A 26,751-nucleotide genomic window follows, 5' to 3' on the forward strand; every position below is an offset into this window, starting at 1 on the left:
GACCCCGTCTCCATGGCAACGGGCGGCCCGCCGGGCGCCTGCTTGCGTGCACTGGCCGGTCTCAGGTCCCTGGAAGGCGCCCTGGTCTCCCCACCGCTCTCCCACAGAGGTAACACTGGCAAAGATAAAGGAGGAGCACAGACTGCGTCTGTCCACAAGAAGTGCTGATGATGAGTGAACGGTATGTTACTTTTTAGCTTAAAAAGTACTGCCCTCAAATTCTCCGTTAAACATGAAGCCATTTTCATTCTCTTTATTAATTCATCCTTTCACTCCCTCAAGAAACATTTATTGAGCTTTAAGTTGCATACCCATCCGAAAGAGAGGCAGTAAGACATCCTTTTAACAGAGAACATACTTTTGATGTGGAAGAATGAGAGGGAAGATGTCTTGTAGACGGTGAGCAGTCTGGGCCACAGAACTCCACAATCCTTTTAAGGAACTTGCATTAGTTCCGTTTGGGGGAATGAGACCCAATCTAGGCCAGACTACTCGCTCTCCCAGAAGCTGGAATCTGAAAGCAGCAACTACACCTGAAAACTGCAGAAGTGATTCATGTGCGCTGGGAGGCCTGCAGAGCTGGCCAGGGTCCCGCTCTGATCCCCAGCTTCTCCGTGTCTGCTTCTTCAACGCCTCCCACTCTGGAAGCACAGGCTCTTCTCAAAAATAGAGGAGGGGGCTTCCCTGGTGGCGCAGTGGTTGAGAATCCGTCTAACGATGCAGGGGACACGGGTTCGTGTCCCAGTCCGGGAAGATCCCACATATCGCGGAGCGGCTAGTGCCGTGAGCCATGGCCGCTGAACCTGTGTGTCTGGAGCCTGTGCTCCGCAGCGGGAGAGGCCACAACAGTGAGAGGCCTGCGTACCGCAAAAAAAAAAAAAAAAAAAAAAAAAAAAGAGGAGGAAGGAACTCATTCCACGAGGCCATCATTACCCTGATTTCAAAACCAAAGACATCACAAGTGAAAATAAACTACAGACCAATGTGGGGTTTTTTGTTTTTTTCGATAAATTGATTTTATTTATTTTTGGCTGCATTGGGTCTTCGTTGCTGCACGCGGGCTTTCTCTAGTTGCGGCGAGCGGGGGCTACTGTTTGTTGTGGTGCGCGGGCTTCTCATTGCGGTGGCTTCTTTTGTTGCCGAGCATGGGCTGTAGGCACGCGGGCTTCAGTAGTTGTGGCACACGGGCTTAGTAGTTGTGGCTCACGGGCTCTAGAGCGCAGGCTCTGTAGTTCTGGCGCACGGGCTTAGTTGCTTTGCGGCATGCAGGGATCTTCCCAGACCAGGGCTCGAACCCGTGTCCCCTGCATTGGCAGGCGGATTCTTAACCACTGTGCCACCAGGGAAGCCCCCAGACCAATGTCTTTTACGAATATATGTGCAAATATTCTCAACAACATATTAGCAAACCAAATCCAGCAACATATAAAAAGAATTATATACCATGATCAAGTGGGCTTTCCCAAGAATAGGAGCTTGGTTTAACATCCAAAAGTCAATTAAAGTAATACACTATAATAATAAAATAAAAATGAAAGAGAAATGAAGATTCCCAGATAAACAAAAATTGAGAGAATTTGTTGCTAGCAGACCTGCATTCCAAGAAATAATAAAGGGAATCTTTCAGGCTAAAATGAAATGACACTAGACAGTAACTCAATTCCAAACGGCGGGGTCGGGGGTGGGCGGGGGAGAGTACCAATCAAGGTAACTACGTCGGTAAATATAAAAGACAATATAAAGTACTTTTTGTTTGTAGGTTTTTTTTTCTTTCTTTCTTTTTAATTCTGATTTAAAAGACAACTGCATAGGGAATTCCCTGGCGGTCCAGTGGTTAGGACTCAGTGCTTTCACTGCGGGGCCCAGGTTTGATCCCTGGTTAGGAAACTAGGATCCCACAAGCCGAGGGGCACAGCCAAAAAAAAAAAAAGACTACATAAATCATTAATTATACACATTATGTAGATACAAGTGCAAAGGCCTGATGTTCCTGTTCGCTTTGGTTTGTGTTGTCTAGCATGAATGTCACTCATAACATTAAGGACGATATTTGACAATTTCAGTGTTCAACAGAAAAATACGATGAGGTTTCCTTCCTTCATTTCTTCCACGACAAGGCAATAATACCTGTGCATTTGCGCACCTGGCTTCACAAATCTTGTCTATTTCCCAAGGACAGAAACGGCATCTTCCCTGGGTCCTGGGCTCTCGCCCAGGAGTGTGATGACAATCAGGATGAAAACTCTCAGACTTGCCCTTAACTACACGTGCTGCCATTAAGATGCTAACTCATCACCTATGTGGGAACTGATACCAGATACAAAGGTTATTTTTGCACTTTAAAGAGAGGTCTCCTGAAGCTCTGGAATGCATCCAAACAGGAAGCTACCCTGATGGAATGGGAGGTGGTCTGATTGGTGGATTGAAGCAGGTAGAGCAGGTAGTTATCTAAAAAGTCCTCAAATCACTGTATTTGCACTTATGACATAAAATATAAGTGGTACGCATCTTGGAAGTGTGAATCCCAAAGACGTCTATGAAGGAGGACAAGCAGGAGCCCTACAAGGGAGGCCAGGCTGCCAGGACAGAGCCAGGGCTGCCTCCGGGGCACTGCCCAACCAGTCAGGTCCCTGAGGGCTGAGAGAGCTGATAGCCAGGTCTACCAGAACACCAGCCCGTGGGGACCCATCACCAGCCACAGATAAGGGACAACTTCTGGGTGGGCCTGGGGATGGTGCTTCCCTGGGCCGTCTCCATAACCACTGCCGTCTGCTTCACGGACCCCCTGGACACACTCCAACGTGTCGCTGGCCTCGTTCAAATAAGCAGGTATGTTCATGCCTCGTCTGCTCCGCGGGAGGCCCTCTGCAGAAGCTTCCTCAGCTCCCGTCATTAATGTCCCCACCCCGTGCACCACGCTGCCCCCACTGTCCTTTATCACTTCAACGCTCCCTGCCCAGGAGGATCCTCCAGGAGACCTGTACAGACCCCGGGCAGCCCAGGGGCCATCCGCACGGGGTTGTTGTTATCACTATGACCGATGGAGAAGAAACGGACGTTAAGAACCAGGTACTGTCATCCGAAAACTCAATCCTCGCAATAACCCCCCGATTAAGTAATGTTACCCACTTTACAAAAATAAAGGGGGGACGGATCTCCAGGTCATCTTCACCGGGGTTTAGCAGAGTGCGCAAGGAGGGCGCGTGTTCTCACCCGTAAATGGTAATAACAGCACGGGCCTCCCAGGAGGGGGCGAGGTAACAGACCACGCAGACGCTCAACCCACGCGATCCCAGCCCGCAGCCCCGCGCCATCGCCGTTGCGCACGCTCGGGTGCCACCCCAGCTGCGACCCAGCTCTGAGCTCACGTCAATGCCCCACCCCCAGGAGACCCGGAAGCAGAATTCCCCGCAGGTCAAAGCTGGCGGCGCTACTCCGGCGCCGCCGCCAGAAGGCGCTCACGCCACCTTTGTTGGCTCGCGCCTCACGGGACCAGTCAGCGGCCGGTCCCGGAAATGGAGGGCTTTGCCGTACAAGATGTACAACATGGCAGCTTCCTGTGTGGCGGTACGGCACGCTGAGAGGCTGGCCTGTTTCTGGGACACGCGGGGATTGTAGCAGGCTCCTCGCGAAAGACGGCTCCCGCGGAGTTTCCCGGTGTCTTTGTCGTCGGGTAGGTGGCCGAAAGTAAGGGATGGCGGCCCCCACTCTGCGTGGCCGGAAGTGGAGGCGAGTGTGCGGCGTGGCCCGTGGTCCGGCCGCTGGCGCAGGACGCTCGTGCTCTGCCGCGGTGGGGCGGCCTTTGGGGCTCCCGGGCGGGCTCGGCCTTGCGCTGTCAGTGCCCCGCGGCCACGTTAGGGGTTCCCTCTCGGCCGTTTAGGGAGGGGCGCCGGTGCCCTCAGCTGCCTCGCGTGGACACGAAGGCTGACCTTCATGTCTTGACCACGAAACCAGGAATGACCAGGTGACATGAGTTAGTCTGTCCTCTCAGAGGAGTGACCTGCTGTCGCTAGAAACCGCAAGACGGTTCCTACAGTAATGTGGACCCAACCCCAGCAGACACTAAGTGAAAAAAGCAAAGCGCGGAAAAACGTGTGAGGATGTGCATTGTTGGCGGGTTTGGGGTGTTATTTAAAAAGACCCACGAGGATAGAGATGCCCACGAGCTCGCACGGGCAGAGTCCCAGCCGAAGGGCCGAAACGGGCGGTGAGGAAGGCAGCAGAGATGGGAGGACGAGGACAGGGGCGGGGGAAATAAGTTTGGGGATATTTGAGTGTGTGATCTAAATGCACCAGGTCTTTTTATGAGGTTATCACATCATAAAGCGAGAAGGCAACGTTTCAAAAAAGTAGGTTTTTTCAGCTGGAGCCACGGTGGTTAATAGATTCATGAGATTGAATTTGTGAGGATAAAATTTTAGAGGTCAGTACTGTAGTATCAATACTTTGTGCAAAGGTTTCGAACCGATGAGACGACCTGAGTCTTGAAAGCGAGATTTTTGTTCTTTTTGCTTTTGTTTTTGCGGGGGGGGAGGAGGAGCCGGGCAAACAGAAGGCGCTCAAGACCGATTTGTTGAATGAATAAATGCCTTTTTGCTACAAGCACACATATTTTCAGTAGGTTCAGTTGCTGGTATATCTTCTGTGTTTTTAGGGTTAGTACCATGGAACACAATGGCAGCATTGACTTAGAAACTGAAGCAAGTTCTGCCTTAAAATCATCCTGAAATGTCTTCTTAATGTTTAAAAAATAAAGTAGTAGCAATTTCAGAAGTGGTATTGGTTTTGGGAATCACATATTTGAACGTGAGAGCAACGTCCTCCTTCCTGAAGCAACTGACCACAAGTGGACACCCTTGCACGTACCACTCGGGCCTGTGGTATACACATAATGCCATAGCTCTGGTGATGGAACTAGATGGAGTTAGCCAAGTTCCTAAGCTGTACTAAGTGCTCAGGAAAGAGCATTTACTATTTGGGGGCAACCCTGAGTTGCTTGATACATTTTTGCCTCTGGGACCTTATAGGGGCTTTAAAAATATGCTAGTTGCCCTACGGATCTTACTTTTATCATCTTAGAGGCCATATAATGCAAAGAATTTAGCCCCATTATTGTGTATCGTTGAGTAAGTTACCTAACCTTCGCAGACCTCAGTCTTCTCATGAGTAAGACGAGAATCACGAAACCTCTTTCATAGGGTCGCCGTGGAAATGATTAGAGACAATGTATGTAAAGCACCTTGTGCAGGGCACACAGCAGGCGTTCAGTAGTGGTCTCTAGTTCTGCAGTATTTCAACCTCAGGGTTAAGGAACTAATACTGCACTCAGAGGCAGAATTTCTCCGGAGGGTAAGGAGCAGGTGGCCACAGGGTGACAGTTAACACAGGAAGCCTGCAAGGAGAAGTGGGGGCCAGCAGGTCTGCCGGCTTCAGGGCCCCCGGCTTCCCGTCTCCAGTGGGAGAATGCGGATATGGTCTGCAGGCCGTTTGCGGAGATGCCTCCTTGCTCACAGCCACCTGCACTGTTCCGCTCACAGGCACCTCTTCGGAGCGTCTTCCAGGGCCTTTCAGAGGCATCAGCCTCCGTTTCTGCGGCTCATTGCTCATATTTCATTGCTCATTTAATATGAAACACGTACCGCGTATGTGTAAAATTTTTCTTTTAGTTTAATAAAGCTAATGTACACATAATGTAGAACTCAGCATCTTAATATTTTTAAGTGGCGTTAATATTTCAGTGGCGTTAAGTATGTTCACACTGTTGTGTAAGCAATCTCCGGAAGTCTTTTCATTTTACAAAAAGATGGAACTCTGTACCCATTAAACAATACCTCTCCATTTTTCCCTCCCCTGGGTCCCTGGCAGCCACCATTCTACTTTCTGTCTCTGTGAAGTTGACTGCTCCAGGGACCTCATATAAGAGGAGTCATAGAGTATATTTTGTGAGTGGCTTATTTCACTGAGCACAATGTCCTCAAGGTTCACCCACTGTAGCGTGTGTCAGGATTTCCTTCCCTTTAAAGGCAGATTAATATTCTCTTGTGTGTGTATAGCAGTGAAGGGGAGCAGAATATGCCACCCCAAATGTGCCACCTTGTCATGTGAATTATTTTGAGCCAAAGGCTATCAAGACCCAGCAGTTTCAGGAAAAATTTTTACCTCTTCTTTATCAGCCTAAAAGAATTGCAATAGGGGGCCAGCCCCTAAAGAAAGCAATTAGCAGAGATGACTTATTTATGTTAAAGACTTAACCTGCATGGCAGGGCAGACGTCCGCTCTTCTCAGCTGCTGTGAATGGCCCTCCTCCCCTCTGCAGCCCCAGCTTCTATCCCTTTCCTAGTTCAGGGATGCAGAGAAGTCTCAATTGCCTGACTGCCTTTGGGTCTCATTTTTATGGGGCTCCCATACATATGAAATTAAATCTGTTTTTCTCCTGTTAATCTGTCTGATGTCAGCTTAACCATTAGACCAGCCAAAGAACCTAGAAGGGTGGAAAGAAAATTTTTCCACCCTGACACCACATTTTGTTTCTTCATCTGTCAGTGGACACCTGGGTTGTGTCCACCTTTTGGCTGTCGTGAATAATGCTGCTATGAACATGGGTGCGTACGTATTTTAACATGAAGTAATATCTAATAGGATTATAGAGAGTAGAGTGTGTTTTATATAGTTGCACTTGACGAAGTAATTCTGAATCATAAAAAATGCACTATTAAGCTGTTTACAAGGTCATTAGAAGATTTAAAAGATGCACTTAGTCACTGTGCATCATGGGCCATGACGTGGCCTGGTGAGGGGACACAGGTTTAAGGTACTGTGATGATCGTGGATTCCCTTCTGCCCCGCCAGTGGGTTTGGGGGATTTTGTGGATAATCTTATTTAGAGGTGGCCTCGAAACCCTAAGGAATAGGTGCACAAAGACAGGAATCAAAGACCTTTAAGGACTGTGAAGTGAAATATTCGAAGCCCCTGACTAAGGCCTAATGTACTCGTGTGTGAGGTGTGGATAAGGGGGGTATTCATCCCGGGATGTTTTGGGGACAGTAGAGTCACGTGGATAAAGGGCTCACCTGGCCGTTAAAAGGAAGCAGGATATCTGGGTGAAGGGTACACAGGGATTCACAGAGGTTCTTTTTACTATCCTTACAACTTTTTTGTAAGTTTATATGAAAACAAGTTGAAAAGAACGAAGGCATCACAATAGCATGTAAAGTAGAACACAACTTTGAGGAAAACTTTATGTGTGCAAAAAAGACATGATATTTTTATGTTAAAATTGCTAATCGTGGTTATCTCTGGGTGGTAGAATTACATATTTCCCCCTCCCTTGGTGTTTTCTTGAATTTACAAGTTTTTTGTTGTTGTTGTCACTGTTATTGTTGTTTTGTGCGTGTATCAGTTTAATAACTATGGAGAAAAAAACCATTAGTACGTAGTTAAATAAAACTCTGGGGTCTAGTAGTTATCTAATACTTGTCAGTAGAAACGTCTGAGACCTTGCATGCAATTGAGTACCATGCAGATGGCCCCTGGCTTCTGTGAAAGACCATAGCATCAGGGCAAGGATGGGGGCCCTGCGACCTCTGGTCTCACTGTTGGGTGGGTCCTTTTTCCAAGGTTGATAACACCACACTTCAGGACCCAATCAGATGCTTAGAATGTCAGCAGCTCAAGGCCTGAGAGATCCTTAACAGTTATGGACTCCACTTCCTGCTGCTCTGGACCTCTCCCCCGCTTCTCCAGCACCCAGTCTCTGCTTGCACTGCTCAAGGAGCAGAGTGCTCCCTGACTAGGGGGCCTGTTCCTTTCTTGGACAGCTCTGACTGTGACAGTCTTCCTTATTTGTAGTCCAAATCTGACCCCTGCTCTGTTCCTCAGAGATGGTCAGGATGTGTTTGTGCCCCACCCAAGACCAGCAGTGAGGGACTCTGAAGTGTCCACCCTGAAGTCTTATGACCTGTCTTTTTTTTTTTCTTTAAAATTTATTTATCATTTATTTATTTACTTTTGGCTGTGTTGGGTCTTCGTTGCTGTGCGTGGGCTTTCTCTAGTTGTGGCGAGCGGGGGCTACTCTTCGTGGAGGTGTGCAGGCTTCTCATTGCGGTGGCTTCTCTTGTTGTGGAGCACAGGCTCTAGAGTGCGGGCTCAGTAGTTGTGATGCACGGACTTAGTTGCTCTGTGGCATGTGGGATCTTCCCAAGCCAGGGCTCGAACCTGTGTCCCTTGCATTGACAGGCGGATTCTTAACCACTGCGCCACCAGGGAAGTCCCTGACCTGTCCTTTTCTAACCCAGCTCTTTTCCCCAAGCTCCAGACCCACACCTCCTGCTCTCTCCTGGTTCTCTGTGTTTGTCTATCCCACCGGCACCTCATGCTCAACATCTCTAAAGCGTGACTATTCTCTCCTTTCTCACCCAGGACGCAAGAATAATGCATGTTACTTGTCTCTGCTACAAGTGATGAACAAATTAGGGCTTCATTTTTCTCTTTTGTAAAAGAAGTTTAGATTTCTGCTAGAGTGGCTGCCCCATGGGACCATCAAGGACCCAGACTCCTACCTTTGATGGAAAACCCAACCCATAGTGCCTTAGATGAACATAGATTTCCCTTTTCTCATGGAGCAAGAAGTTCTGAGAAGTACTGTCGACCCATGAAGCCATCAGAGGCCGAAGCTACTTTTGTCCTTTTGCTCACTCATCCTTACCCTGGGTTTTCATCCTCATGCTTGTCACCTCAGGGTCACAAGATGACTGCAGGCAGGATGAAGGGGAAGGGAAGACGGCAAGTTTGCCCGGCTCAGTCAGCTTTCTTGTTATGAGCTGCTCAGGAAGCCCCACCCAGCAGCTTCCCCCTCGTTGCCTGGAGTCCTGTCACCTGGTCACCTCTAGCTGTAGGGTCTGCTGAGAAACAAGAGTTCTTTAACTGGGCTCATTGTTGCCCTGAACAAATCAGGCTTACATTCTAGGAACCAAGGGGAGACTGGACATGGGAGCAGTGAGCTCAGCTTTACTCTGAGCATGCATGTGTTCTTGACCTTTGCCTTCCTAGAGTTTATAGTCTCCTGGGGAACACAAGGAACAATGATAGCAGTGATACGTGCTAATAAGAAAACAAACTCGGGGTTGGGGTAGAGATGAAGGTGGTCGGGAACAACCTCACTGAGGAGGAGTCGTGCGATCAGGGATCTCCCGGAAGAGGGACCAGCAAGCACAGATGCCCTGCAGTGGTAATGTGCTCGGCACATGGGAGGGGCAGCACGGTGTGGCCATGCACCTAGAGTCGTGTGAAATCAGAGGAGTGTAAATCACATCAGGTGGAGCCCCGTAGGCTAGGATAAGGTAATCATTCTTAATTTGAGTGAGATGAAAACCTCTGCAGATGTGTGAGCAGGCACAATGGCGTTTACATTTTAAAGATCGCTTTGATTTAACAAGTTACGAATTCTGTGTGGATCAAAGACCTAAACGTAAGAGCTAAAACCGTAAAACTCTTAGAACAAAATATAGGGCAAAAGCTTCATGACATGGGGCTTGGCAGTGATTCTGTGGATGTGACACCAAAGACAAAGGCAATGACAGAAAAAATAAATCGGACTTCATCAAAATTTAAGATGTTTGTGCATCAAAGAATGCAATCAACAGAGTAAAAAGGCAATGTAAGAGTGGGAAAAAATATTTGCAAATCACATATGTGGTAAGGAATTAATACCCAGAATATATAAAGAACTACTAAAATTCAGCAGTACCAAACAACCCAATTCAAAACTGGGTAAGAGTTGCACAAAAATATGAAGGTATTTAATGCCACTGGTACACTGAAAAATAGTTAATTTTGATATGAATATTTTACCACAATTTAAGAAATGAATTTTAAATAGAATGCCCAAAGGACTTGAAAAGATATTTCACCAGAGGAGTTATCCAAATGGCCAATAAACACATGAAAAGATGCTCAACATCACTGATCATTAAGGAATAGAAATCAAAACCACAATAAGATAACACTTCACACCCATTAGGAATCATCAAAAAAGCAGAAATTGGAACCCTTATACACTTCTAGTGGGAATGTAAAACGGTGTGGCTGCTGTGGAAAACAGTATGGAGGTTCCTTTAAAAAAAAAAAACATAGAATGTCCATATGATCCCGCAATTCCATTTCTGGGCATATTCCCAAAAGAACTGGAAGCAGGTACTCAAAGAGGTATTTGTACAACAATGTTCACAACGGTATTTTTTTTAAATATAAATTTATTTTTCATTTTGGTTGTGTTGTGTCTTCGTTGCTGGGCGCAGGCTTTCTCTAGTGGCGGCGAGCGGGGGCTACTCTTCATTGCGGTGCGCGGGCTTCTCATTGCGGTGGCTTCTCTTGTTGTGGAGCACAGGCTCTAGGTGCACGGGCTTCAGTAGTTGTGGCTCGTGGGCTCTAGAGCGCAGGCTCAGTAGTTGTGGCTTGTGGGCTCTAGAGCACAGGCTCAATAGTAGTGGAGCACGGGCTCTAGAGCGCAGGCTCAGTAGTTGTGGCGCACGGGCTCGGTTGCTCCGAGGCATGTGGGATCTTCCCGGACCAGGGCTCGAACCCATGTCCCCTGCATTGGCAGGAGGATTCTAACCACTGCTCCACCAGGGAAGCCCCACACAGCAGTATTATTCACAGTAGCCAAAAGGTGGAAACACTGCAAATATCCTTCAGTGGACAATGAATGGAAAACAAAATGCTGCCTCTCCATACATACAATTGACTATTATTCATCTGTAAAAAGCAAGGAAATCCTGACATACTCTACAGCATAGGTGAACTTTGAGGAAATTACGTTAAGTGAAGTAAGCCAAAAGGATAAAAGACAAATATTGTGTGACGCCATTTTTTATGAGATCTCTATAGAGTAGCCTTAGAGATGGAAGTAGAGCAGTGGCCCCGGGGGCTGGGGGTGGGGGCGGGGATTGAGGAGTTTGTGTTTAATGGGGACAGTTTCAGTGCAGGATGATGAAGAAGTTACGCAACGGGTAGTGGCAATGGTCGCACGACAGTGAGAATGTACTTAATATCACTGACCTGTGCACTTAGAAATGGTTAAGATGGCCTTTTTATGTATATTTTACCACTATAAAAATTTAGTTTAATTTTTAAAATTTAAATCTACCTACTCAAATTACCATATGGTTATTTAAAAAATTGGAAGAACTTTGACATACTGTTAAGTAAAAGAAGTTGAATGCAAGGAAAATCAAAGGCTGCCCAAGAAAGGAGATGTAACCATAGTACACTGCTTGGTTGTGCAGGTAATAATATTGCTATCGTGCTAATCATATGAGCAGTATTTATTGAGAGAGTCCACCTGTCAACTCAGCAAGCAAGACAATTATGGTTACAGAACAACATAACACATTATCAGTTTGGCAGTGTAAAGTTATAGTTAACAGAAGTAGACAGGTGGCAGGGTGAGGGAAGGAAAAGGTTCAGAGCTGGAGCTCAGATACGGCCGGAGTGGAAATTAAAGAAGAACTACAGATAGTAATGAAAACCCTTGGAAACAGTGGAGGAGGGTGTAAGTGAATTAAATCCTCACGCAAAGCAGGAAGTCAGTGTACCATTCATATACCCAGAAATAGGATAAGCGTGTTATTTAGCGCTATAGGGGTAAGCACCAGCAAAACAGTTGAGAGTGACTGCTCTGAGGGGCAGCCTTGGGGTCCGGAAGGGGTGGAGCAGTTGGCTTTTATTTAAGCCCTTCAGTACTAGTAATGTTTAACCATATGCATATATTGCTTTGATTAAAAAAAAACCTTAAAAACTATTTTAAAAATCAAATTGTAGGGTAACATGTAATCTATGACCCTGTTTTTAAAAAGAAACTAAACCCCAGCAAACCATGCATCTGTGTATAGATGATTATCTGAGCCCAGAGAAATATGTGAAGGATCGTGCTTGTGTCTGGGAGGTGGCAGCAAAGGGTGTGGGAGAAACCTTCACCTGTTCTCCACGATCTGTTGTCTGACTTGACCATGGATTATTTAGGTAAATGTTTTGCCTTTATCATTCTCTCTCTCTCTAAACCACTTGAGAGTGAATTGAAAACATCTTTGTGTTTAACCTCGAACTTCAGGGTTTATTTCCTAAATTCAGAGGCATTCTGGTACAAAACCAGAGTGCAACTATCAAAATCTGGAAATTCAGCATGGATACAATCCTGTTATCTAATTTACAGCCCGTATTCAGGTTCTTCCATTGTCCCAATAATGTTCTCTTTTTTTTTTTTTTTTTTGCGGTACGCGGGCCTCTCACTGTTGGGGCCTCTCCCGCTGCGGAGCACAGGCTCCAGATGTGCAGGCTCAGCGGCCATGGCTCACGGGCCCAGCTGCTCCGCGGCATGTGGGATCCTCCCAGACCGGGGCACGAACCCGCGTCCCCTGCATCAGCAGGCGGCCAATAATGTCCTCTTTATGGTGGTGGCGGTGGTGGTGTTTTCCTGGTGTAAGATCCATTCCAGGCATTGCATTTTGTTTTCATGTTCCTTAAGTCTCTTGATCTGGAACAGTTTCTTAGCCTTTCTTTGTCTTTTTCGACCTTGAGGTTTTTTAAGAGCAGAGGCCAGTTATTTTGTAGACTGTCCCTCAGTTTGGGTCTGCCTGATGTTTCCTTCTTATTACATCCAGGCTTTGCATTTTTGACAGAAATACTATATGTGATGTTGGGTCCATCTCCGTTCATCTTGTCAAGAGGTCCATGGTGTTGCTTTATGCCCATGTTGCCAATGTTAAGTGAGATCATTTGGTTACAGAGGCAGTCCACCAGTCTTTCTCTTTCTGACTTACTTCACCTAGTATGATAATCTCTAGTTGCATCCATGTTGCTACAAGTGGCATTATTCTGTTCTTTTTGATGGCTGAGTAGTATTCCATTGTCTGTATGTACCACATCATTTATTTATTTATTTGGCTGTGCTGCGTGGCATGTGAGATCTTAGTTCCCCCACCAGGGATTGAACCCGTGCCCCCTGCAGTGGAAGTGCAGAGTCTTAACCACTGGACTGCCAGGGAAGTCCCGACCACATCTTTATTCATTCATCTGTCATTGGGCATTTAGGTTGTTTATAAATTTTATTTTTTTAATTGGTTATTTATTTTTAAAATTTTATTTATTTTATTTTTTTGCACCTGGACAGGGACTTGAACACTGGGCCCTCAGATTAAAAGTCTGATGCTCTAGGAGACTTCCCTGGTGGTCCAGTGGCTAAGACTTCATGCTCCCGACGCAGGGGGCCCGGGTTCAATCCCTTTTCAGGGAACTAGATCCCACATACTGAAACTAAGAGTTCACATGCCACAAGTAAAAAAGAAGATCCCACACGTAGCAACAAAGATCCCACGTGCTGCAACTAAGACCCAGTGCATCCAAATAAATAAATATTCAAAAAAAAAAAAAGTCTGATGCTCTAGGGGAGTTCCCTGGTGGTCCAGTGGTTAGGACTCGGTGCTTTCACCGCCATGGCCCCAGATTAAGTCCCCGGTGGGGGAACTAAGATCGCACAAGCCACATGGCTGGCCAATAAAAAAAAAAGTCTGATGCTCTACCGACTGAGCTACCCAGGCATTCTCCCAACGTGTATTTTTAAGCTAGGCAGAGATGACAAGGAAGCACTTTAGAAGAGGGTTTGGTAAAGGCCAGCGTCTGGAACCCGCTGTCCTTCCTGCTCATCTGGTTCCCCAGGCCCCTCGGTCATCACTTGCCATCACTCCTCTATCCCATCCATTTCTGCCCTGGATATCTTCAGAGGCAGTGCGGGCCCTGTGCACAGTTCTTCAAACCTGAGGCCTAGGAGATGCTAAGGCAGTGGTTCTCAAACTGTTGTCTTTTGTTTTTAGGCCACAGCATGCGGCTTGCGGGATCTTAGTTCCCCCACTAGGGATCGAAGCTGGGCCCCCTGCAGTGGAAGCACAGAGTCCTAACCACTGGACCACCAGGGAATTCCCCCCAAACTGTTTTTAGAATGTAAAACAGATGAAATGGAAGTTGTTTGGGTTACAGAAGAGCAGTGAGCTGCAGCCGTGCCCAGAAGACCTTCGCCGTCCTTGCTGGTTGGCTTCTGAGGCCCTCAGCTGGTGCCCTGGGACAGCGTTGGAGCCTCGGGCACAGGAGGCACACCGACGGCCACTGGCCCCTCAGGAGGGCTGGCTAGAACAGCTCTGACCCTGAGACCTGGGCCACACGAGTCATCGGCTTTTGAGAAGGGACTCTTAGCCTGTGCCCAGGCAGCATCCCAGCCCCCCACGCCATGCCAGCTGTACTTTCTCGTTTGTTTTCCTGGGATATCGACTGCAGCCCAGAGAGGAGGCCAAGGAGAAGCATGAGAGCCCCAGCGAGGGCCCCCCCTCCCCTCTGCCCTGAACCTGAAGGCGGCTACTTCCTTCCAGCCTGCACCCTGGAGGAGGCAGCCTGCTCGGATGTCCAGGCCACACCTCCTGAGCTCTCCCTGCAGCACACCAGCCCCATCAGAGGGGAGCTGGGAACGTGGTGGATGACCACAGCCGCCAGGAGGAAGTGGACTGGAAGAGTTCTTCACTTCTCCAAAGTTATGCTTACTGGTGGCTTTCGGAGTCTGTGTAAGGTGGGGGTGGGAGTGGGGTGAAGACCATACCAGCCAGGAATGAATCCCAACTTTGTTACTGACCACTAGTAGCCATGTGACACTGACAGGTCATTTCAGTGTTCTGATCCTCACTCTCCATTCTAAAGTGGAGGCAAAAATTAAGCAACTCCTACTGTTGTCACAGGGACCAAATGTCATCTTGCAGTGGGGTTTCCAGATCTTAGAATTGGCATGCCACCTGCATGATTTTGGCCATATCTTCATGCCAGTTTTACTATTACTTACCTAATTATCCCCCCAATTGGTTTGCCTTTTAAACATGTCCTGAAGAGATACTGCTCATGAAATTGGGTTTGTTTCACATGTTATATTTTCCTACTCTACCTTAAAATAAGTAGACAATGATTAAAATTTAAAACGTTCCTGTGTGTACCACAGTCGGGTAATGGTTGCAGAGCGATGGCCCTGCTCTCTGCTAACGAACCACCAGCGGTCCCCCTCCCCCACCCTCTCCCCAGAGTCTCCCATTTAACTTCATGGCTTTGTTTGTAGGGAAGTGAAGGAGAACCCAAATCTCTGTGATGATAGGTATTTTCACTCCTTCCCTGTGTTGTTGCAGACACTCAATTGGCCTGAGCAGTGGCTAGGATTGTACAGCCCTTACCTTTGGGTGTGGAAGGAGGACAGATCTGTCAGAAGCAGGATCCCTGCAGCGAAGGCTGTGTCTGTGCTTGCCCTCAGCTGCTCTCAGAAGTGGTCTGTTCTCCACTGAGGCAGGCCAGGTCAGGGGAGCTTTTTGGTGGTGGTGGTGGTGTCCATGCTGCTTTTTGGGCATAACAACAATAGGCTCTCCAGAATGTAAGCCAGAGCCTGGACTTGAGCCACATTTTAGGTGGAATGTGGTTGAATAGTCAGGTTTTTTTTGTTTGTTTGTGTTTGTTTTTGTTTTGTGGTATGCGGGACTCTCACTGTTGTGGCCTCTCCCGTTGCAGAGCACAGGCTCTGGACGCGCAGGCTCAGCGGCCACGGCTCACGGGCCTAGCCGCTCTGCAGCATGTGGGGTCTTCCCGGACCGGGGCACGAACCCGTATCCCCTGCATCGGCAGGCAGACTTTCAGCCACTGCGCCACTAGGGAAGCCCGAATAGTCAGTTTTAACGGCAAGCCTCTGCATTGATCAGAGTTCAGTTAGAGGAAACAAGCCATTCTACCAATTTTAATCAGAAAGGGATTTAATCCAGGGCGTTAGATGCTTACAAAGTCATTGGAGGGCCTCAAGGAATGTCTCTGAGTGGGCCTTCAAGAATGCAGCCAGAACAACACAGCAGAACTGGCCTACCAGGGGAGCTGCAGCCTCTCCCACAATCAGGAAAAGGGGGCATCACTGGAGCTGTGTTCCATATCTAAGGGAGCCTCTGCCGTGGCTGCAACTCTCTCAGTCTCTTAGTTCACACAAAGCTGAATTGCTGGGTTTCCCTGGTGGTGCAGTGGCTAAGAACCCACCTGCCAGTGCAGGGGACACAGGTTCGAGCCCTGGTCTGGGAAGATCCCACATGCCACAGAGCAACGAAGCCCATGCGCCACAACTACTGAGCCTGTGCTCTAGAGCCCGCCAGCCACAACTACTGAGCCTGTGTGCCACAACTACTGAAGCCTGCGTGCCTAGAGCCCATGCTCTGCAACATGAGAAGCCACTGCAATGAGAAGCCCACGCACTGCAACAAAGAGTAGCCCCCGCTCACCACAACTAGAGGAAGCCCACGTGCATCAACAAAGACCCAACACAGCTAAAAATAAAATGAATAAAATAAATTTATTTTTTTTAAAAAGCTGAATTGCTGCTGAAACACAGTGTTTCCCTGGCTGTGCTAGCCAGCAGTAGCAACCGGAGAAGCGAAAAGATAGCCATGCTCACTCCTAGCTGCGTCAGTGCACTTAACTGGTGGAGCTAATTCATCCAGAATTCTAGCTGCAAGGAAGACGGGGAAATGTAGTTTTCAGGTTTCTGGCCTCAGCCTGTGAAGGCACGCGAGGAAGTTGAAATGGATGATGAGAGCCAGTTCACATACCACCACAGTCAGACAAGTGATGCGCCTTCCCCTCCAAGACCTGGGCCCAGCATCATCTCTAGCCACCATCCACCCTATGTTCAGTTGAGTTGCTGGGGTGCCTCCAACGTTCAGTGCCTTTGCTCAAGATTTTCCCATTGTCAGGAAGGCTCTTTCTTGTTTTTTTCTGGATGAATTTGGATTTCCTCTTCTTAGAAGCTTTCTCTTTCCTCCTGGGAGAAGTTTGGTTCTCAGCTTCTATAGCATTTTGTGTTTTCCTTCTGTAATGATTTATTTACATGTTTGTCTCCCACACCAGACTTGGTAGGCAGAGACTATGTCTCACCTGTCTTTGTTAAAACAGCTGAGCAAGGTCTGGGCCAATTCCTTTTAGCTCCTGGCATATGAAAAGAAGAAGACTGAAACAGGGTAGTACGTTTTCTGGTACAGTGTAAAGGTTTCAGTTTACCAGCCTAATGCTTTTAACATAAAAATGATGATGCAGTATAACTGGGGCATTTTTAAAATAAGTACAGAAAAGGGCTTCCCAGGTGGCGCAGTGGTTGAGAGTCCGCCTGCCGATGCAGGGGACACGGGTTCGTGCCCTGGTCCAGGAAGATCCCACATGCCGCGGAGTGGCTGGGCCCGTGAGCCATGGCCGCTGAGCCTGCGCGTCCGGAGCCTATGCTCCGCAACAGGAGAGGCCACAACAGTGAGAGCCCCGCGTACGGCAAAAAAAAAAAAAAAAAAAGTACAGAAAAAAATTAAATAGATAAGTCTGTAGAACATAAAAAGTATTAATTCATTTTTAAAAGGTATTGGAAACTGTAGGAGAGAATGCTAATTTTGCCCCAAATCAGTTCTCTACTTTTCATGTTATCATGACCCTCAATTTTTAGCTGGATATATGGTCAGCCAGATCAAATGCTACATTTCCCAGATTCCCTTGCAGCTATGTAAGCCATATGATTAAGCCTGGGCTATGGGGTGTGGGACCAAGTGCTCTGTGCACTTCAGGTCCCCTGAAAGGGAAGAGGCCTTTTCCAATAGGCAGTCAGCCACATTGGGCCATGCAGACCCGGGCACCCCAGGGACAGTTGAGCAACAGTATGTATATTTGAAGCCTGGCTCCTTGATCCTGCAAAGCTGGGCTATTAATAGATGAGAAAGAAACCTGTCAAGTACACAAGTGTTCTGGTTCTATTCGAGCAGCTGAAAGTACATCCTGATTATTCCTGGTTTGCAACTATGCGGTTATATGATGAGCACCGCTGTCTTGCAGATATGACTTAATCTGTACACAGTGTACACAGCATTAAAATCCTAAATGTAGTACCTGTTTGTGAATGTGTGGTGCAGGTGTGTTCTTCCTGAGTCCCTGCAATAGGGAGTTGGGCCCAGAAAAGACATTTACTGTGTAAAACAATTAATGATCTAGGAGGTCATATGTGTTTTTTACTCTGTCTCAGGTGTTCTTTTGGCAAGGTAGCCTGTTCCCAGCTTTAAAGGAGTTTCAGCAAGATATAGAAAGCTCATTTCATGGAGATGTTCATCACTGTGAAATACTGGAAATGAAGTAATAATAAATCGACATGGGAGGGATTAAAGAAATATTCATTTAGTCAAAGGAAAATTGCAGGCATTAAAATAATGACAATTATGTGTCAAGTATAATATGCTTTGAAGTTATGCTAAATCAAAGAAGATTATAAAATAAGGTTCAAACTGGGAATCCACCTGTGTCAGGAAGTGTGTACACAAAAAGAACAAAAAAGTCCTGATCACCTACTGTGTGCTAGGCCTCCTGCTGAGTCTTAAGGATACACAAATTAATAAAACATTGTCCTAGGCTTCCTTAGTGGTCCAGTGGTTAAGACTCTGCACTTCCACTGCAGGGCACAAGTTCAGTCCCTGATCAGGGAACTAAGATCCCACATGCCATGCAGCCAAAACAAAAAAAACATATGGTCCTATTATGGCTCTGTGTTATGATACCTGCACCCAGTGATGTGCAGTTAAATGCTTAAAAGCTGCCTGTCATTTGTGGGTGGGGGAAAATATTTTGTAATTTTGCCAGTTTCTGTGGTGTAAGCGTTTCCACCATGGCTGATTTCAAGCTACCAATGGAACTTTACTGAAGGAGGGAATTGGGAAGAGATGTACACAAGTGGCTCTTCAGAGTCAGCACAAGCTGGTTCCTGCATGTCCCTGGAGCCTTCCACCACCTAATGTCTACCAGTCAGGAGATGGCTGTTAAATAAACAATAACATATTCATAGAATGGAATACTAATCAGTCATGAGAAGATCATACTTTGGAATAATTAGTCATATTTGAAAAATGTCAAGGTTTAGTTTCAAGTTTCAACACAAGCAGCTGTGAGTGAAAATGACAGTGTGAGTGAAAATGGCAGTGTGAGGATTACAAAAATTGCTTCCTCCATAAAGTCAACCAGAAGGTTGGCAAAAATTGCCAGAATCAACTTTCTGAGAAGTGTGGAAACTAGCCAAGCTCTTGAAACAAGCTGGAGAGCACTTATTCAAGAATAAGGGTGAACACTACAGATTCAGTGCAATGCCTTTCAAATTACCAATGGCATTTTTTACAGAACTAGAAGAAAAAATCTTAAAATTTGTATGGAGACACAAAAGACCCCGAATAGCCAAAGCAGTCTTGAGGGAAAAAAACGGTGCTGGAAGAGTCAGACTCCCTGACTTCAGACTGTACTACAAAGCTACAGTAATCAAGACAATATGGTCCTGCCTCAAAAACAGAAATATAGATCAGTGGAACAGGATAGAAAGCTCAGAGATAAACCCACGCACCTATGGTCAACTAATCTATGACAAAGGAGGCAAGGGTATACAATTGAGAAAAGACAGTCTCTTCAATAAGTGGTGCTGGGAAAACTGGACAGCTACATGTAAAAGAATGAAATTAAAACACTCCCTAACAAATACAAAAATAAACTCATAGTGCTTAGAGACCTAAATGTAAGACTGGACACCATAAAACTCTTAGAGGAAAACATAGGAAAAACACTCTATGACATAAATGACAGCAAGATCTTTTTTGATCCACCTCCTAGATTAATGGAAATAAAAACAAAAATGAGACCTAATGAAACTTAAAAGCTTTTGCACAGCAAAGGAAACTACAAACAAGACAACCCTCAGAATGGGAGAAAATATTTGCAAACGAATCAACGGACAAAGGATTAATCTCCAAAATATATAAACAGCTCATGCAGCTCAATCTTAAAAAAAAAAAATAACCGAAACAAAAAATGGGCAGAAGACCTGAGTAGACATTTCTCCAAAGAAGACATACAGATGGCCAAGAAGCACATGAAAAGCTGCTCAACATCACTAATTATTAGAGAAATGCAAATCAAAACTACAGTGAGGTGTATCACCTCACACCAGTTAGAATGGGCATCATCAGAAAATCTACAAACAACAAATGCTGGAGAGGGTGTGGAGAAAAGGGAACCCTCTTGCACTGTTGGTGGCAATGTAAATTGATACAGCCACTATGGAGAACCGTATGTAGGTTCCTTAAAAAACTAAAAATAGAATTACCATATGACCCAGCAATCCCACTACTGGGCATATACCCAGAGAAAACCATAATTCAAAAAGACACATGAGGGCTTCCCTGGTGGCGCAGTGGTTGAGAGTCCGCCTGCCGATGCAGGGGACACGGGTTCGTGCCCTGGTCTGGGAGGATCCCACATGCCACGGAGCGGCTGGGCCCGTGAGCCATGGCCGCTGAGCCTGCGGGTCCAGAGCCTGTGCTCCGCAACGGGAGAGGCCCCAACAGTGAGAGGCCCGCATAACGCAAAAAAAAAAGAAAAAAAAGACACATGGGGCTTCCCTGTTGGCGCAGTGGTTGAGAATCTGCCTGCCAATGCAGGGGACACGGGTTCGAGCCCTGGTCTGGGAAGATCCCACATGCCGTGGAGCAACTAAGCCCGTGTGCCACAACTACTGAGCCTGCGCGTCTGGAGCTTGTGCTCCGCAACGAGAGGACATGACAGTGAGAGGCCCGCACACCGCGATGAAGAGTGGCCCCTGCTCGCCGCAACTGGAGAAAGCCCTTGCACAGAAACGAAGACTCAACACAGCCAAAAATAAATAAAAATTAAGAAAAAAATACAACATACTGAAATTAAAAAAAAAAAGACACATGCACCCCAATGTTCATTGCAGCACTATTTACAATAAATAGCCAGGTCACGGAAGCAACCTAAATGCCCATCGACAGACGAATGGTTAAAGAAGATGTGGTACATATATGCAGCCATAAAAAAGAACAAAATTGGGTCATTTTTAGAGACTTGGATGGATCTAGATCTGTCATACAGAGTGAAGTAAGTCAGAAAGAGAAAAAGAAATATCATATATTAACGCTTATATGTGGAACCTAGAAAAATGATACAGATGAACTGGTTTGCAGGACAGAAATAGAGGCACAGATGTAGAGAACAAACGTATGGACACCCAGGGGGAAAGTGGCGGGCAGGTGGCGGTGGGATGAATTGGGAGATTGAGATTGACATGTTTACACTGATATGTATAAAATGGGTAACTAATAAGAACCTGCTGTATGAAAAAATAAATAAAATTCAAAAAAAAAAAAAGGGTGAGCAGTGAGTGTTATGACATTTTAACTGGCCCTAGAGTCATCCTCTGTTCTCCAGGTCCACAGTAGCCTTTAGAAATAACAGCCTGCATTTCTGGTGCCGCATGGCAGCTACCAGAGGAAGAGGAGTGGAGCTAGAACTCATTAAAGACACGTTCTAAAATGGATGCCATTATTTGATCAGTCTGGTGGTTCCCTGGAAGCCCTCAGTTGCAAGGCTACCTTGGAGCTCACTCAGTGTGAAAAGTCTTCTCTCTAGAGGACATTTTTAAAAGAACAATTACAGGCACGTTTTTTAACTATGTGATTGTTAGAGGCAACAGATAAGAGTTGGGTCAAACAGTAGACCTGAAAAAAAAAAAACTTTAAAGTTTAGGGAATAGAGTTCCATAAGGGCTTTGGAAGCTTTGATGCATTCTTGGAAGTCTGGATGGTCGTGCACACATGCGGGTCTGTGTGCCCAGGGATGTGCACTTGCTCAGAAAAGAACTGAGAAAACCCTAAGCTCTCACCTTTGTTGACCTTGAAGCATTGCCCACTCAGGAAATGAAGTCTAAGGTGGAGTTGTAAACTGCCTGTCTGCACCCTGAAAGCCTGTCCTAGCCACACTTACAGCCCCTTGGCAAAGAATGGGAGATTTATTTGTTCCAGGCATTTAAAGAAATCTCTGTCCTATCATTAGCTGACCATTAACTGAATAGGAACTTCAGTGACCTTATGTGACAAAGAATACAGACACTATAGAATTAGCTCAGGGTAGTTACTTAACTACTACGACAAGCAGTAATGACAACAGACCTTGGGGATGGAGAAAATCATATTTCTAGAGCTGTACATTCAGTTATTTAAAATGTCCAGTTTTTACCAAAAATTATGAGAACACTTCCCAACTCATTTTCTGAAGTCAGAATTACCCTGACACCAAAACCACACAAAGACATCACAAGAAAAGAAAACTACCGGCCAGTATGTTTTGTGATCGTAGATACAGAAGTCCTGAACAAAATACTAGCAAACTGAATCCAGTAGCATCTAAAAAGGATACACCATGACCAGCTGGGATTTATCTCAGGATGCAAAGCTGGTTGAACGTATGAAAATCAATTAATGTAATATACCATATTAATTGAACAAAATGGAAAAAAAAAACACATGAGCATCTCAGTAGATGTAGAAAAAGCATTTGACAAAATCCAATACTCTATATGATTTTTAAAAACCACTTAACAAAATAAGAACAGAAGAGAACTTCCTCAAATGGATAAAGGGCATCTAAGAAAAATCCATGGCTACCATCATATTTAACGGTGAAAGAATAAGAAGTTTTCCCTGAGATTAGGAATAAGACAAGGATGTCTGCTTTCATTACTTCCTTTCAGCATTGTTCTGGAAGTTCTTGCCCGGGCAGTTAGGCAAGAAAATGACATAAAAGGCATTCAGACTGGAACGAAAGATGACATGATCTTACATATAGAAACTCTTAAGGAATAAGTACACAACACACAGTGCTAATAAACAAGCTTAGCAAGGTTACTAGATACAAGATAAATATACAAAAAAGTTCTATATCTGTGCACTAGCAATGAAGAAAATGAAATTAAAATTCCATTTGTAATAGATTGAAAAGGATAAAATACTTAGGAATAAATTTAACAAAAATGCAAGATTTATACACTGAAAAGTTCAAGACATTGTTGAAAGAAATAAAGATCTAAATAAATGGAAACACACCTTGCATTCATAGATTGGAAGACATAATATTAAGATGATAATCCACTCCAAACTGATGTATAGATACAATGCAATTTGTATCAAAACTTAACTGCCTTTTTTTTTTTTTTTTTTTTTTGGCAGACACTGACAAGCTGATCCTAATCTCTTGGAAATGCAAGGGACCCAGAAAAGTCAAAACAACCTTGGAAAATAAGGACAAAGTTGGAGGACCTCACACTCCCCAATTTCAGAACGACTGCATAGTAACAGTAATCCAGACAATGTGGTACTGGCATCAGGATAGACATGTGGATTAACGGAACCGATTAGAGAGTCCAGAAATAAACCCATACATCTACAGGCAGTTGATTCCAGTTAGGGTGACAAGCTCATTTAATGGGATCAGAATATTCTTTTCAACAAATGGTACTGGGACCACTGCAAAAGAATGAAGTTGGATCCCTAACGATACCATATACAGAAGTTAATTCAAATTGATCAAAGGCCCAAATGTAACCGCTAAAACTGTAAAACTTTTAGAAGAAAATGTGGGAATTCCCTGGCAGTCCAGTGGTTGGGACTCCACGCTTTCACTGCTGAGGGCCCAGGTTCAGTCCCTGGTCGGGTGGCTGGGATCCTGCAAGCTTCGTGGCCAAGAAAACACGAAAACGTAGATGTAAATATTTACGACCTTAGAGTACACAATGGTTTCTTAGCTATGACATCTAAACCGCAAGCAGCCAAGGAAAAAAATTAATGGCACTTCATCAAATTTTAAAACTTTCATGTGTCACAGAACACTGTCAAGAAAGTGAAAAAACCCACAGAATGGAAGGAAATATTTGCAAGTCATGCATCTGCTAAGGATGTAGTTCCCAGAATGCATAAAACACAGCAAGAAGACAACCCAACTGAAAATGGACGAAGGGTTTGAGTGGACGTTTCTCCAGAGAAGGCACACAAAAGTTCAAGAAGCCCATGAAAATACACAAACTCCGTTAGTCACTAGGAAAACGCAAATCGAATCCACAATGAGAAACCACTTCACACCCACTAGGATGAGTACAGGAAGAGAAAAATGGGCAATGACAAGCGTCGTCCAGGATATCAGGAAATCAGAACTCTCACCCACTGCCGATGGGAATGTAAAATGATTGGAAAGTACTTTGGCAGTTCCTCAAAAAGTGATACGTAGAGTTACCGTATGACCAGCCAGGTTTATACGCAAGAGAGTTGAAAACATAGGTTCACAAAAATGTGTACGTGAGTATTAATAGCAGCATGATTCCTAGTAGCCAAAAAAGAGAACAAATGTCCATCAGCTGATGAATGGATAAACAAAATGTGTCTCTCCATACAGTGGAATCTTTCTTGGCCATAGAGAGGAATGAGCACTGACGACACACTACAACACGGAAGAACCTTGAAAACGTTAGTGCTCAGAAGCCAAAACACAAGGCCGCATATATATGCAACTCATATGTATCCATATATGTAATATCCAAATACTGCATATATGCATTTATGTGCAGTGTTCAGAATAGGCAAACCCATAGAGACAGACAGTAGGTCACTGGCCTCCGGGGCTGGGAAAGAGGGAATGGGGAGTGGCTACGAATGGCATGGAGTTTCTTTACTGGGTGAAAATGCCCTGGAGTAAGTGGTGCTATTTCTACAACCCTGTGGATATACTAAAAATCACTGAGTTGTACACTTTAAAATTGGTGAATGGTAAGTTCTGTGGAATATGAACTATATCTCAAATAAACAACAAGTAGGTTACAAAATAATGTTTCATCTAAGTGGTAGGAAGGCAGCCTCTAAAATGACCCCCAGTGATTTTCATCCCCTTGTGTCTCCCTTGGTCTTTGGTGCGGACCAGATTTAGGGACTCGTAGCAAACAACACAGCAGAAGTGGTGGAATGTCGCTTTTGATACTAAGTTCTAAAAAGATGGAGCCTGTCCATCACCCTTCCTCTCACACGCATCCCTCGCTCTGGGGAAGTGGCTCCAGGCCCCGAGCAGCTCTGTGGAGCTCCCGGGTGGGGAGGACCTGCTGTCTCAGACAAGCCATTGCAGACCTACGCCTGCCAACAGCCGCGAGAGTCAGCATCCAGGTGGGTCCTTCCCCCGTCAAGCCTCGAGGTGACTTCAGCCAGCACGTCAACTGCAGCCACGTTACCCCTGGATTCCCGACCCTCGAAACCATGAGAGAATAAAGGCTTGTCGTTTTCAGCTGCTAAGTTTTAAGGTGGTTTGGATATTTTCTGAAGGTAACTACTGCAGTGTGTTATATCAAACATAGACAAAAGACACAAATGACGTATACCACATATTGTTTTACCAGTTGTCTCTAGGTGGGATGATTGTTGGTGCCTCATTTCCTATTCACAGACGCCTGATTTTTCTAAAATGTTCATTAATGAACATATGTTGTTTACATAATCAGAGAAAGTGAAAGTGATAGCTGATTTCAGGATGCTTAGGAACCATTTGGTGACATAAGTGCCTTTGGTATAACATTAGGTAGAATAGGCAGTATAAAAATGGTCCATAGGGCATTTCCTGGCGGTCCAGTGGTTAGAACTCCGTGCTCTCATTGCCAACGGCCTGGGTTCCATCCCTGGTCGGGGAACTAAAATCTCAGAAGCCACGCGGTGCAGCCAAAAAAAAAAAAAAAAGTCTGTATACTGATATTATTGCATAAAAATTCCATCTGCATCTGGACAAAGCCTGGGAAGGAAAACTCAAAACAGTTAGTTCTTTGGAGTCTCTGTTTTGAGTATCAAATTAATTGTTATCACGATGTTTAATTATTGAGTTCCATTCAGCGGAAACATTGAAAGTAAAGAAAGATCCCTGAGGCAGAGTGGAGGCCAGGCCCCAGTAGGAGGGTGGAATCGTGGTGCGTGCTGTATGGGATGCAAGGTCAGGCGTTGGAATGGAACAAAGGGTGAACCCAGGAGAGGAATAGGACACCAGATGGGTGGATCCTGGTGCCTGGTTTAATGAAAGGGCAGAGAGAGAGATGATCCAGATAACTGTCCCACACTTGAGATACCTCCAGAGAGCACGGAGAAGGGAAATGAGGCTACTCTCTCAGCATTATTAATAACAGCCTTCCCCCACTATCCGAAAGTAAAGCGTTCCTAAGAAACCTTTCATGAGCCAAATGGCGTAAAGCGAAGCAGCAGTTACCTTAGGACACATCTTGCTCACAGATGCACAGAATAAATCTGGATAAGATGCTTGCAGACACAGTTTAAAGCTTGTGGTGGCTTGACGCTGAGCTGCTGAGTGTGGCTCCTGGGGGAAGGGGCTTGGCGGGGCCGCTCCTGCTGCTGAGCGCGTGCGCTGCCTGTGTGACAGCTTGCGGCAGAACACACGATGAACACTACTTCTGCTTTTCGCCTTTGATCGTAAAAGTGAGAATCCTCTTTAGAGATCTTCTGGTTAGTGAAAACAGGTAGTAACGTAGGTCTTTCGTAAAAGCGAAGTGGCATAAAGCGAACTTCCAAAAAGTGGGGAATACCTGTATTAGTTTATTTTGAAAGCTTGACGTAACAGTTTGTGTTCTGTTTGCCTTGTTTCTTCCAAGAATGGAATGCGGTCCTGGCCTTTTAAGTTGCTCACTAGTGCAGTCAGTGGGAGAGGAATGTCTAAACGGTGTGATAGTGGTCATTAATATTCAACTACTGTCCAGATATTCAATGCTGTTCATTAATACTCAGATTATCCTCCTTTCAGGGTCATAG

General features: G+C 45.6%; 1 protein-coding gene and 1 long non-coding RNA gene across 3 annotated transcripts in view; one reads left to right on the forward strand and one right to left on the reverse strand.

Annotated features, from left to right (window-relative positions):
* Positions 1–870: 870 nt before the first annotated feature.
* On the reverse strand, positions 871–3,398 carry LOC125960323 (uncharacterized). 2 transcript variants are annotated; one of them, XR_007469900.1, is made up of 2 exons: positions 3,214–3,398; positions 871–1,304 (listed from the first exon to the last, which is right to left on the reverse strand). It is a non-coding gene; the product is annotated as an uncharacterized LOC125960323 (long non-coding RNA). The 2 variants fall into 2 exon arrangements; XR_007469901.1 differs by having other exon boundaries at positions 3,130–3,398.
* A 148-nt stretch (positions 3,399–3,546) lies between these two features.
* The window catches only part of RAB7A (RAB7A, member RAS oncogene family), a 93,729-nt gene continuing 70,524 nt past the window's right edge, over positions 3,547–26,751 (forward strand). Inside the window, exon 1 of the mRNA XM_033414051.2 lies at positions 3,547–3,673. The gene's annotated coding sequence lies outside the window, so the exon portion shown is untranslated. The remainder of the gene's footprint in view (positions 3,674–26,751) is intronic.

This window comes from Orcinus orca, chromosome 10, assembly GCF_937001465.1.
Source record: "Orcinus orca chromosome 10, mOrcOrc1.1, whole genome shotgun sequence".
NCBI classification, from domain to species: Eukaryota; Metazoa; Chordata; class Mammalia; order Artiodactyla; family Delphinidae; genus Orcinus; species Orcinus orca.